General features: G+C 41.3%; 1 protein-coding gene and 1 long non-coding RNA gene across 5 annotated transcripts in view; one reads left to right on the top strand and one right to left on the bottom strand.

Moving 5' to 3' along the window:
* Positions 1–12,710, top strand: part of ESR1 (estrogen receptor 1) — a 218,292-nt gene that overhangs the window by 126,214 nt on the left and 79,368 nt on the right. The gene's annotated exons all lie outside the window — the stretch shown is intronic.
* The window catches only part of LOC128410663 (uncharacterized), a 114,601-nt gene that overhangs the window by 4,423 nt on the left and 97,468 nt on the right, over positions 1–12,710 (bottom strand). Inside the window, exon 2 of the long non-coding RNA XR_008329569.1 lies at positions 7,025–7,175. This is a non-coding gene — a long non-coding RNA (uncharacterized LOC128410663). The remainder of the gene's footprint in view (positions 1–7,024; positions 7,176–12,710) is intronic.

Here is a 12,710-nt window from a genome sequence, read left to right on the forward strand (position 1 = left end):
GTCTGGGGCTATTAACTTGTGTAGGAAGATTTTTAGGCGGTTGGCCAAGATTGATGTGAATATCTTGTAGTCTTGGTTTATTAATGAGATTGGGCGGTATGATTCTACTTTGAGGCTATCTTTTAGTGGTTTTGGGATGGAGACTATTTTGGAGTGGGTCCAGGTTTTGGGGATGGGGCCCCCTTTTATGATGTCGTTGAATAGGCGGGTCATGTAGGGCATCAAGGGTTCTTTGAATTTCCTATAGAATTCTGCTGTGAAGCCATCTGGGCCTGGGGCTTTGTGTGGTTTCAGATTTTTGAGGACCGCATCTATTTCCTCTGGGGTGATAGGGCTGTCCATGAATTCCTGTTCCTCATCAGTTAGGGTAGGCATGGTCAGTCCTGCTAGAAATGTTCTGATTTCCTTCTCTGGTGGGTTATGGGAGGTGTATAGGTTGGAGTAGAATTCTGCAAATTCTGAGGTTATTTCTTCGGGGGAGAATGTTATGTTGCCGTCTTTTTTGGTGATGCAGTGTATTCTTGTTTTGAGTGCTTTTTTCCTACATCTATTTGCTAGTAATCTGGAGTTTTTCCCTCCATATTCGTAGAAACGTTGTTTAGAGTATAGAATGTTGATCATTGTTTTGTTAATTTCTAGGGAGTCTAGTTCTCTCCTTTTTTGTTCTATAAGTTTGAGGAGTTTTTTATATCCTGTTTGTTTGTAGCGTGATGAGAGGGCTGTGGTGTCTTGTTCTATTTTGCTAATTTTTGAGGAGGTTTGTTTTTTAAGGAATGTTTTCTCTTTTATGCAAGCTCCTCTGGTGACCGCTTTCATTGCGTCCCTAGGAGGGGGGTTGTTATATTGTTTACATCGTTTTCCTTGAAGTAGTTTTGGAGGGTTTTTGTGAGACTCACTCTAATTTGTTTGTTTGTAGTTAGGATGGGACTGAAGGACCATGATGGGGTGGTTTGTGTTCCTTCTCCTATTTTAACGATGACTTCTACTGGGGCGTGATCTGTGATTTTAATGTTACCTATGTTTGTTGATTCTACTGAGGGGATCAGACCCTGTGTGAGTAGAATGCTGTCCAGTCTGGACACTGTATCATGGCGTCCCGATTGGAATGTATGGCTGATGTCTCCCGGGTTTTGCTCACCCCAAATGTCGTAGAGACCCCTGTTTTTTAGCATTTTTAGTAACTTGTAAGAGTTCCTAGTTGTTGGGGGTTTCCTTCGGAGGAAGGTTGCCCATGGGGTTGTGGGGTGGATATCTTTCAGGGATAAACCTTTCATATTTAGATTGAGGTCCCCTCCTAGGATTGCTTCCCCTTCAGAGAAGGAGAGGAATTTGTTTAGTGTCTTCTGGAAGAATTCTAATTGTTTCGTGTTTGGGGCATATATGGAGCCGATTGTCAGTTTGATTTTGCCATCTAGTGTCCCTTTAGCGAAAATGAATCTGCCTTTTTTGTCCTTGAGGACTGTTGTGGCAGTGAAGTTCAGGTCTCTACTGAGTATTATGGCTACACCACGAGCTTTCCCTGAGCCTTGTGCGACCCACTGTTGACTGAAGCGGGGGTCGCTCAGGAGTTTGCCGCCTTTGGGTGGGTTGTGTATTTCTTGTAGGAAGATGATGTGTGGTTTCATGGTGTTTATGTATGAGGTGATGCGTTTTCTTTTGATGGGGTTTCCCAGCCCCCTCACATTTAATGTGATTGCTTTTAGGTTAGCCATCTTGCTTATCTATTATGTGGGGCGATTCCCTGCCAACCCATTTGGGTTGTCTTGTGTCTCTCTCTTCGTGTTGTTTAAAGAACCAGTGGGATTGCGCTGACCTAGGGTGTGGTGGGTGGGGGGCTAGTGGGATTAGAGTGAGATTTGGGTTAAAGAGTAGGGGGTAAGTTGTAGGGAGTTTCCTATATGTAGTCATATAGGTGTTTGTTTGGGGTATTTTGGGCCATCTGGCATTTAGCCGGTTGGTCCTAGGTCTCAGCTGGTGTGGAAGGCCATGTTCAAGGACAGGCCATCCCCCCTGTTGTCTGCGATAGGGGGTGATCAGCGAGACAGTGTGAAGTGACTTTGTAACGTCGCTGTCAGGTATAAGGTTCGTAAGCAATGTTGCCAATGTTATGAGCAACATTGTTGGTGTGTTGGGGTGGGGATGTGGGTGCTGGTACGCTCTGGTGCCACCATAGTGCTGTTTGGGTATCAGATTTTAGCCTGATTGTGGGTTGTGTTATTAAGGTTGGAGTTGTTTTTCCTTAGTATGGAGTATGAGGATGTTGAAGGTGTGGGTGATGGGGAATGTGGTTGAGGTCGTCTGGACTGGTGTTGGGGTGGGGATTTCTGTGGGGGTGCGGGGCTGGGGGGGGATGTTGATGGTGTTAACTAAATCTATGTTTTGGGGGGGAGAGAGGGGGAAGGGGGGGAAATCACCAGTCCCTCAGTTTGTGGTTTTTCCCTGGTTGCTTCATTCAGCTGGGATTGTTGTTGTTGTAGGGTTGTCCATCTGCGATGAATTGGTTTGGTTAATCTTGGTCTGGTTTCTTGTGTCGTATGGCCGGCAGGACGGTTCTGAGCATGATGCTTGACTGTATTGGTTTGCGTTGTTGTGCCGCTTCTGTTGTTTCTTTTTCTTCTGTACCGTCGTCCAGTTGTTTGCTGTTGTTTCCTCGTGGTTGGGGCTGTCACTTGGTGGGTTTGTCGGTTGCCATTCTGGTGGGAGGTCGAGTTCAAGGTTCTTTAGTAGTTGCAGGGCCTCAGGTATGTTGGTAGCCATGTGTTGTGCTGTATTGGTTGTTACAATGAGGCGGAAGGGGAAGCCCCATCGGTATTTGATCCCTGCTTGTTGGAGACGCTGGGTGCATGGGCGCAGGCTTTTCCTCCGGTTTAGGGTATCCTGAGATAGGTCCTGTAGGGCCAGAATGGGGGTTTCTCCATATCGAAGGTTGCTTGAGTTTCTGAGGTGGTGCCATATCTCTTCCTTCTTTTTGTAGTGTGTGAAGCATACAATGATGTCTCTTGGGGGGGGGCACTGGGTTTTGGCATAGGTTTTAGGGCTCTGTGAGCCCTCTCCAAGTCATCTGCCTCAAGTTTCAGGCTTGGGATTGTGTTTTTCAGCCAGCGTATAATTAGGTCTGCTGGGCTTTTCTCCTCTGTTTTTTCAGGAAAGTTGCGGAAGCGGATGTTACAACGTCTATTGCGGTCTTCAAGGTCGGAAAAGAGAGGGGGAGAGGGGAGGAGGGAGGGAGGGGGAGCTGCTGCAATGGTATGGGGGAAAGTCTTATTTTAAAAGAGGGGTGGGGGGAAAGGGCTCCCCTCTCAAAAACAAACTGACGGACAGGCTAAAAAGGGGGGGTTGATTTTAAAAAATAAAAGGGATAGAAAACAAAATTGGGGATGGAAAATGAAAGGTGGGATAAAGGGAAAAATGAGGAGGGGTGAAGAGAGAGAGGGGAGAGCAAAAAGGGAGAGAAAAATAAAAAGGGGGAGAGTTGAGGGGGAGAGTATCAATAACAATAGCAGTGATATAGAGGAAATTTTTGTTTTAAAAGAGAGTGGTGGTCGTAGCTGGGGGCGAAAGATACCCCCCTCAAGAACAAGCCAACAAATAGAAAAGAAAGGGCTTTAAAAAGAGAGGGGGGAAAAAACATGTGTGGTTTTTTTTTATAAAAAAATAAAATAAATAATAATATTTCCCCCTAATTATTGTTATTATTTTTTGTTTGTAAAAAAGTAATTAAAAATGTACGGGTAAAAGATAAAAATGAGAATTAAAGGTAAAAAAAAGGGGTGTTGTCTTTAGATAGATAGATAGAGCTTTTTATTTTAAAAAAAATGAGTAAAGTATAGGTAAAAGAGGATAGGTAAAAGAGAGTGGAAAGTCTGGGGCGAAGTGGCAGTCCCAGGAAATGGCCTGTGATGGTTCAGGGCTGTTTTCTGGGTACTGCCATTTTAATTCTTAAGAGGGGAGTTTGAGGTGAAAATAAAATGAGGTTTAAATTGAGGGTGTGTGTGTGTGGAGAAGTGTGTCTTTAAATAGTGTGTAGAAAAGATAGAAATAAAAATAAAGATTCAAATAAAGGGTGGCTGCAGCAGCAGTGGCCGCTCTTTTAAAAAGAAAAATGATAAAAGTAGGTATATGGGGGGGGGAATAAAAAAGAATTTCTTTTTAAAAAGGTGGGAGGAAAGGGAGAGGGGTAGGAAGGGGTTAAAAAAGTTTTTTTTAAAAAAAAAAAAGGAGAAAAGAAGGGGGTAGTTTCTTCCTTTCTGCGATCTCCTTTGTCATGCAGCTTTGCATGGAGGGGTAGGCTCTGGTCGGCTCAGCCACGTGTTTTTTCGGAGCCTCTTTTGCCTTCCCGTGCTCACCTACCTCCCCTCTTCTTTGTCGGCAGAGATGGGGGCAGCAGCGGTAAAGTTACGGCTCCTTTTTCTTTCTTTTTCTTCTTCTTTCCCCCTTTTCTTTTTCTCCCTCTCTGCGTTAGCTCCACTGTCTTCCTGGATTTGGAGCTCCTCTCGGCTGTTGGGGGGGGTGGTCGGGTGCCTTTCCGGCTCAATCAAGGTCGTGGGGGAGTGTTTTGGCTCCTTTGAAAGACGCCCCGGGCACCCCCGATTCCTCTCCGTTGGCAGTGTTGGCAGCAGCAGTCCTGGGAGCCCGGGAATTGGCCAGTCAGAGCCTTTTACTCTGGCTGGCTTCAGGAGCTCTTTTCTGCTGTTGCAGCCGCCATGCTGCCTCGCCGGAAGTCCCTCCAGTGAAACTTCTTGTCGCAACAGTTTACAGGCCAAATAATCTTCAGCTTCATGAGATCAAGCCTTTGAGTGCAATGTCAGGTCCACTGTGCAGACTGTTTGACGAATCTTTGCAGAGTAATACCATGTCTGCCTGATTTATTTATGTTTTTAAATCTCCATGTACCTCTCTCTGTGAGCTTAACCATCAGTATTTTGTAAATTTACAGGTTCCTGTCAGATAGTTTTATGGTTTTTGTGTGTGTATGTTTTATAGCCTAACATTTAAGTACACCTGAGTACCTAATATATGTAGAAAGCGCTATATTATTTTTGGATGATCCCATTTCACTTAGAAATTGATAGGCATTCGACCACTGAAGGTCACTAACAGAAGGAATTATTTTTTTTAAAAAAAGTAAAAGTAAAAATCCAGGTGTTAGAAATTGTTAAGACAATACATGCCTGGTTCTGCAATGCTCCTCACAATAATATACACTGGTTTGATTCATCTTGAAGCTACAGACACAGTAGGAGTAGCCCTTGTACCTGCATGCTCTTCCACACTAATTAGAAATTAGGTTGAAGGTTCATTAACCGTCATTCTGATCTCCAAATATAAAAAAAATTAAACTAAAATGGAGAGAGAGGTTTCACCATTTACTGACAGTAAGTGCTTCAAAAGAGGTCAGTGACTTTTTCTGCTAGAAACTAAACCTCCTCTTATTCTAAGTTTGAGGGTTGGAATAAAGTGCTTGTTTTATTGCTCTCTCGCTCTCTCTCTCTCTCTCTCTCTCTCTCTCTCTCTCTCTCCCCTCTGTGTGTGTTGTTTGTACAGTAGTTCACATGCTGTCTATTTGCAATGGCTTTTAAGTACACCTTGTTACTTACATTACTTCAGAATGCTTGAGATTAGTTGGTGTAGCAAACATAGCTGTCAACATTTCCCTTTTTTAAAGGGGGAAAACCTGCTGTTGACTTCTATTGGCAGAGCTTGAGATGCAAGATTGATCTGCTCCTACCCAGCCTCACTTTGGATTGTTCTGCCCATCATGTTGATTTACTTTAGCCTCTAGTTCTACCAGACCAACACAAAACTCACACTCCTCCTTCCTATCTTTTTGTGAGGCTGCCATTCGGTCTTAGGTGCTGAAGTGGCTTCAGCTAGCCTTGCTGCTAGCCTCTCACAAACACAAAGGTATTACTAGACTTTCATAATCTTCCCCTGCCAGCAAATCTCCATGCTCTGCCGAGAAGCATCCTTATCCACGATCAGTGCTTAACTTGAGGATAAGATTATTTGTGTATTTTTTCACCCTTTTTGCTAATTATTGCTCTGGATAGCTAACTATACAACTTTTTTCTTAGTCTTAAGAGCACCATTTCTGCTTCTCCTTACTCCACTGCAGTGTGTTTGGCAGTGGCTTCAGTTGCTATCTCCATGGAGGAGCCTAGAGCACAAAAGCACTCAAGTACTAGTTTATCACTCAGTTTAATCTCCTCTCCATAAAAGTTACTTGAGAGGGGAAAGGGGAAATATCATAAATATCATTCGAACAATGGCTCTTGACTACCGCTGATGTTGTTGTAGTATAATAGTTATGTAGCTGTAGTTTCTCTCACTCTGAGCCACATGGAAAAATAAAATCACATTTGTGGTTGGAGTGCACTGAGGAAAAAGTACTTTCAGAACTGTACAGGATTTTGCAGCATGAAACTATATATATATATTGCATTTTTTGTCTCATGACATAAAAAACATTCATGTTGTCAAAACAAAAAGCTTTCTATTCTGTAATGACAATGTAGGAGCCCATTTTATAGTAAATTTTATATTCTGACTGGAACAGTAGACTTCAGCCATCTGCTGAAAAGGGGTACTATTTCAGCATGTTCTGTCTCAGAATGTATTTTTGTTGCCATTTTGTACATTAGATCCCAAAGATACTTAAACACATTTACCCTTCTTTTTGGATTGGATACAGATGTCCCAGTTCAGTGAACATAAAAATATTATGCACTTGGATCTGATTATAGAGCAGGAGATACAATAAGCCAACGCTTAGGAAGCCTAGATTTGTCAGCTTTCTTGCATAACCAGCACAGCTGTCCAGCATGCTAGAAAGCCAGCCTGGATCCACGCAACACCAACCACACCCTTTCCTCATTCAGCTTCTTCCCAGAGCCCTTAGGCAAGGAGAAGCCAATCTGTAGTTTTCCAGTTGTTGGACTACAACTCCCATCATCATTAACCATTGCCGTGCAGCAGATGGGAGTTGCAGTCCAACATCGGTTGCCCATCCCTGCTGTTTTCTTACCTTGTCAGTCTGTGTTGCATGGGTGTGTGTGTGTAGTGCCTCAGTTAGGATCCAGTGGACGTGACACCACTTCCTCATGCAGCTCTTCTCCCAGCCAGTCTTCTCTGATTAGCTAATGAAGCCACACACAGTTTTCCAACTCCTGCTGTACCTAATGGTTGAACAAAGAACATCTTCAGCCCTGTCTTTCTGTGCTTGTTCATAATAGCAGATACACAGGATGAAACTTTGCAGCTAACCCAATAAATTCTTCCAGTATATTTTCTCATGCATCTGACAAACCTTTCTCATGCATCACAAATTCACTTGTCAGCCTGCATTTGTGTTGCCCATTCTACAAATCTTAACAACAACATTTTAAAAATCAAACAAATTAGAGAATAGCATATAGGATCAGTCACAGGTGACTCTAATAAGGGCTCATCCTTGCTGTCACTCAATTTGTATTTTTATAGTTTTAATTCCCCTGGATCTGAGAGCTTTTCTTGTTGTTCTGCAGCTGTGCCTTATGAAAATCCAATCTTCCCATTGAATTGGATCTTAGATGTGTGAAGGATTTGAAGAGAGCCATTTTTAAATAGTATACATTCTAGTCAATATAGGTTTTACTGATGCTAAATGTAAAGATCAATTTGTCAGTTATGAACTAGGAACATTTAAAGTTGGCTTTTTGGCTCCATACTGCATTATTAAACAGAAGAAGTATATTTTCACCAGCCAATTTCTTTGTCATCTCATGAATATAAGAGGATATATATTTATTAGAAATCCCCCTGTAGAATATTCTCCCAAGTACATGTTCATAGGAGTGCAGTCATAGATCCCATTGTAAATAAAATAGTCAAATTTAACTCCTTTTTTAATCAATGGAACATAAGCTAGCCCTGATTAACTTGCCCCATTGATTTCAATGGGGTCCAGCAGGAGTTAACTTTTTACTTAACACAGTTTGTATACTAATTCTCAAAACCTCTAAGTGGTTTACATAAACATCTTCATCTCCTTTTCTTTAATCTTCACCTGCTTTTTCTTTTGAGCCCCATATCTTAATGGGATGATAATCTTTTTTGCCTGTCATTGACAGCAGATGTATTTTTTAAAAGTATTCTGAAACTTAAGGAGAGAATTGCATACAATATTTGGGTTACTAATGGATTGCCATCTTGAATCCATTTGCTGTTGCAATCCTTTTTTTCCTTTTTGATGAAAAGCTGACCTTTCGATATTAAAAAAAACCCATTTGTATGTTGGTGTCTGATAAGTTATTTGGCATATTTGGCATTCTCCCAAATTTTGTTTAAGATTCCTTTTGTTTGCCACATGGAATATGTAGCAGTTAATAGAAGCTCAGTTTCCAGTGCATGTAGGTAATCAGTATTTTTTCAGTGTTATGTCCAAATCAGCCTCTTACACAGAGATGAAAGAACCCTACGTGCAGCCACAACTTTGTTTGGCCAAGACCTGTTCAGCTTAAAATAAGTTGCTTCACCTGAGATTGAGCTGTGTGTACTGCTTATGACATTCCCATTTCTTGACGCAAGCCAAGAGTTCAGAATGCTCTGACCTAAGCAGAAGCCCACCCCAGGACTTATTGTAATCAGGCAGGGGTGGGGGAATTCTAGAAGGAAGGAACATAAGTCTGCATGTAGCTATAAGAAGGAAGGAACTCTGAAGTAAGCCTACCAAGCATAGGCTGAGCCCAAATTCTTATTTTTGAGGGTCTCAGACCTCTGAACCCAGCATAGCCTACCTTCATACATTTTTGAGTTTGAATAGTTACAATTCTTATCTTTAGTTAATTTATGTTATCTTTAAGGCTTTTGCTAGCAAGTTTGCTTACTGGGGTCATGTTTTCATCTTGAAAACTGTTTGCGACATTTCAAGTCTTTCGATTGACGCAGATTAAATGATATTGCAACTTCTGAAAATGTAGTATAAATAACTGAAACAACTACATTTTTGTGGAAATAATTACACTGATATGTCTCATAAGCCCTTCCATTAGAATAATCCCTTTCACTCAGAAGACATTGAACACAGAAGCTTTGACAGTTTCACACCAGACGTTCCACGAGACATTTTAATTAACAAATATATAATTGACAATTGCTGACTATGTTTGCATTTAATTTACAAGAGCTGATTGATATGCATGTCTGTTCGCTCCCCTCCAATATTCAGTGGAAATAAGAAAATAGCTGACTTTGTTCTGAGGAGCACACTCAGTTACTTCTTATACCACCCGTAATTTAACTTTTCATCACGCTTTCTAATACTGAACTAGGTTTTCCTGAGGCAAAAACAGGGGAAACAAGTTAGCTATGGGGAAACCCTGAGTCTTGCAGGAGTGTGTGTGTGTGTACATCTTATTGATGCTTGTGACAGAACCTCAAGGATAGCCACATCCTCCTCAGGACCAGCTCTGTCTGGAAATCTCCTCCTGCTCTTCCGGGCTTGGAAGAACCCAGTGCTTTTTTCAGGGGGTACTTAAGGGTACACAGGACTGACACATTTTTTGTTTTTTGTTAAAGAGTTGCAAGACTTACTGTAACCACTTCATGGTGAGTACCATCACCTATTTTTCTAGAAATGTCCCTCAGTAGCACCAAGCTTAAAGGCAAGGTAAAGTCTGCTTCCCCAGCAGCATTCAGACTCTAAGAACTTTTCAAATCATGAATGTATTCCCTTGCAATGCTGCCAGAAGATGGGCAGGCCAGGGAGCACACATATTATTGGCTCCCAGTAGGCCTAAGAGGACTCTGGCACTTGACATGTTATATAATGTGTTTGCCTTGGGTGACTTGGCAAAAAGGCAGTATAGAAACTCCAGAAATAAATGAATACATAAAATCATATTTATTAAAAGGAAAATAAGTTCCTATAGTGAAGGCTCCAACCTATAATAAAATAAGATCCCTGCTGGAAGAGGCCAAAGACCCATGCAGCCCAGCATCCTGACCTCACAAGCAAAACATGAGCACAGCAGCATGCTCCCCAAGGCAACACCTCCCCAAACCCCAGAAAATAAATGCCCATGCTTCTTTTATCTCTTTACTAATACATCTGCTACAAACGTAATTCAAAATCCTTTGCAACATTTGGTTGCAGGCCCCTACTTGTATTAGTTGAAACCTAAATACCAGGCTAATAAGTGCAATGTAAAATTTAAAGGGGAAAGTTTCAAAGGGCAATTATAGTGGGAGACAGGAATTCATTAACAAGTTTGATTGCATTTCCTATAGTTTATTTAAGAACTGTGTGTGTGTGTTCCTCATATTTTAAAGAGTAAGTTTCCTTCCATTTGGTTATATATTGTATTAAGATGTGTTTAGTTCTGCAGCATGTTGTTGCTTACTCTTCATCTTTGGTGCTCACCTTGTTAAATGCCGTGTTTCCTTGGGCTGGGCTGATTAAATAAAATATACTGATCTTTCTTTCTGCTAAGCAAGCATTTCTGGACAAATGCCTTAATCCAGCTGTTGTGGTTGTACACATAAAGCCTCTAAAGAAAAGCGATTAGCACTCTCAGAAACTATTTGGAAGAAGTAAGGGTATTGGATTTTATCTCTATCCATGCCCTCTTCCTTGCAAAACACCTGATTTGTGTGATAATAATAATAATAATAATAATTTATTATTTGTACCCCGCCCATCTGGCTGGGTTTCCCCAGCCACTCTGGGCGGCTTCCATAGAAACCAAAAATACACTAAAATATCACAGATTAAAAACTTCCCTGAACAGGGCTGCCTTAAGATGCCTTCTGAATGTCAGGTAGTTATTTATCGCTTTGACATCTGATGGGAGGGCGTTCCACAGGGCAGGCGCCACTACCGAGAAGGCCCTCTGCCTGGTTCCCTGTAGCTTTGCTTCTCGCAATGAGGGAACCGCCAGAAAGCCCTCGGCGCTGGACCTCAGCATCCGGGCAGAACGATGGGGGTGGAGACGCTCCTTCAGGTATACTGGGCCGAGGCCGTTTAGGGCTTTAAAGGTCAACACCAGCACTTTGAATTGTGCTCGGAAACGTACTGGGAGCCAATGTAGGTCTTTCAAGACCGGTGTTATATGGTCTCGGCGGCCGCCCCCAGTCACCAGTCTAGCTGCCGCATTCTGGATTAGTTGTAGTTTCCGAGTCACCTTCAAAGGTAGCCCCACGTAGAGCGCATTGCAGTAGTCCAAGCGGGAGATAACCAGAGCATGCACCACTCTGGCGAGACAGTCCGCGGGCTGATTACTGAAAGCATCCATAGCAGCTTTTTACATATTACTATTATTATTTACTTTATTAAATTTTGAATCATCTTCCACATAGGTCTCAAGCCAATTTACAGAAAAACAACTAGAAGTTGCTTTGAAAACAATAAAGATGGGTTTATAAACAATATAAAATAAACACCTAAGGCAAATGCATTTTTAAGCTAACTGAAAAAGGTTGTTGAAACAAATATGTTTTCAGTTGTTTTGGGAAAGTACAAATAGAATCCCAACAGAGATTCTGTTCCGAAAACAGGGCCTGCCACACTGGAAGTCTCTAAAATGCAACTGAGCATGCTCAAAAATGCAAGGTAGCATGGTCAGCTGCAGCAATGGAAGTATGTGCCCTTTTACTGCCCGCAGTTGAAATCATACTTCACAGCACTAGAATACAAGGGAGGTCTAAATAGTGAACAAAGAATCAGACACTATGAATGTGTGATTTAACACCCAAAAGAGTTAGAAAGCCTGTGTCTAGGAATCACACATTTTTGTATGTTTTGAAAAATCTACATTGGAACTGAACTGAAGATACCCAGAGCTCAACCCTGTCCATACTTGCGGTCAAAAGAAACATGAGCAGAAGTTATGGGGTCCCACTTCACTGATAAAATGTAGGTGCGTATAATGTGGCAGAAATATAAAAAGTAACTCCCAAACTAAGGCCCTCCAAGATGGCCAAAGGAAGGGTGAGATGTGTCCTTATATTTCTACTTTTATTTGGGAAATATCTTTAGATATATCCTAGATCTAAAAACAGTGCATTCAATTTATTAGCAATTCTGACCCCTACATCAAAGACAGATAGATATGGGATTAATTTACTACATTATTGTCCTCTGTATATCAACAATTACAACAGTTGCCACAGTAAGTTTGAAACCTCCCAGAAGTCAATCATTTGGACTCCAGTTTTGCAATACTATTCATGTTTCCTTAAAAATGAAATAATTCTGTTTCCCAGTTTGTTTATATTTAGAATTTTACAGCAATATCTAACACATGTTGAAATTATGATTATTACAAATGAATTATGCTGAGTCAAATGAAGTAAATCCAGGTTCTAGCATATCTAGCATAGTATTGGCATATATTTCATTTAATGATATATTTGTTCAGCAAAAAGCCAACTTGAGTGTTTATTTGGGGGATGTAAAAATTACTGTGAGTTTGTAAGTGGGATGAGGTCAGTTCTAAAGCTTCCATAATTTATTATTTGGTGTATGTAAAAGAATTTGGGTGTAAAGGTTGTTGTGAGTTTGAAAGCATGATGAAGTCGGTTATAAAGGTTCCATTATAATAAGTGCAAGTTATAATTATGCGTGTAGAGGCACAAGGTGAGAGAGAGCAATATAAAAGATTGGCTTGATGAAAAGAATTTAGTGAAGTGAGTGAATGAGAGAAAGCTCTGTTAGTTTATTTCAGCATAGCTGG

This window comes from Podarcis raffonei, chromosome 3 (assembly GCF_027172205.1).
Source record: "Podarcis raffonei isolate rPodRaf1 chromosome 3, rPodRaf1.pri, whole genome shotgun sequence".
NCBI lineage: Eukaryota > Metazoa > Chordata > Lepidosauria > Squamata > Lacertidae > Podarcis > Podarcis raffonei.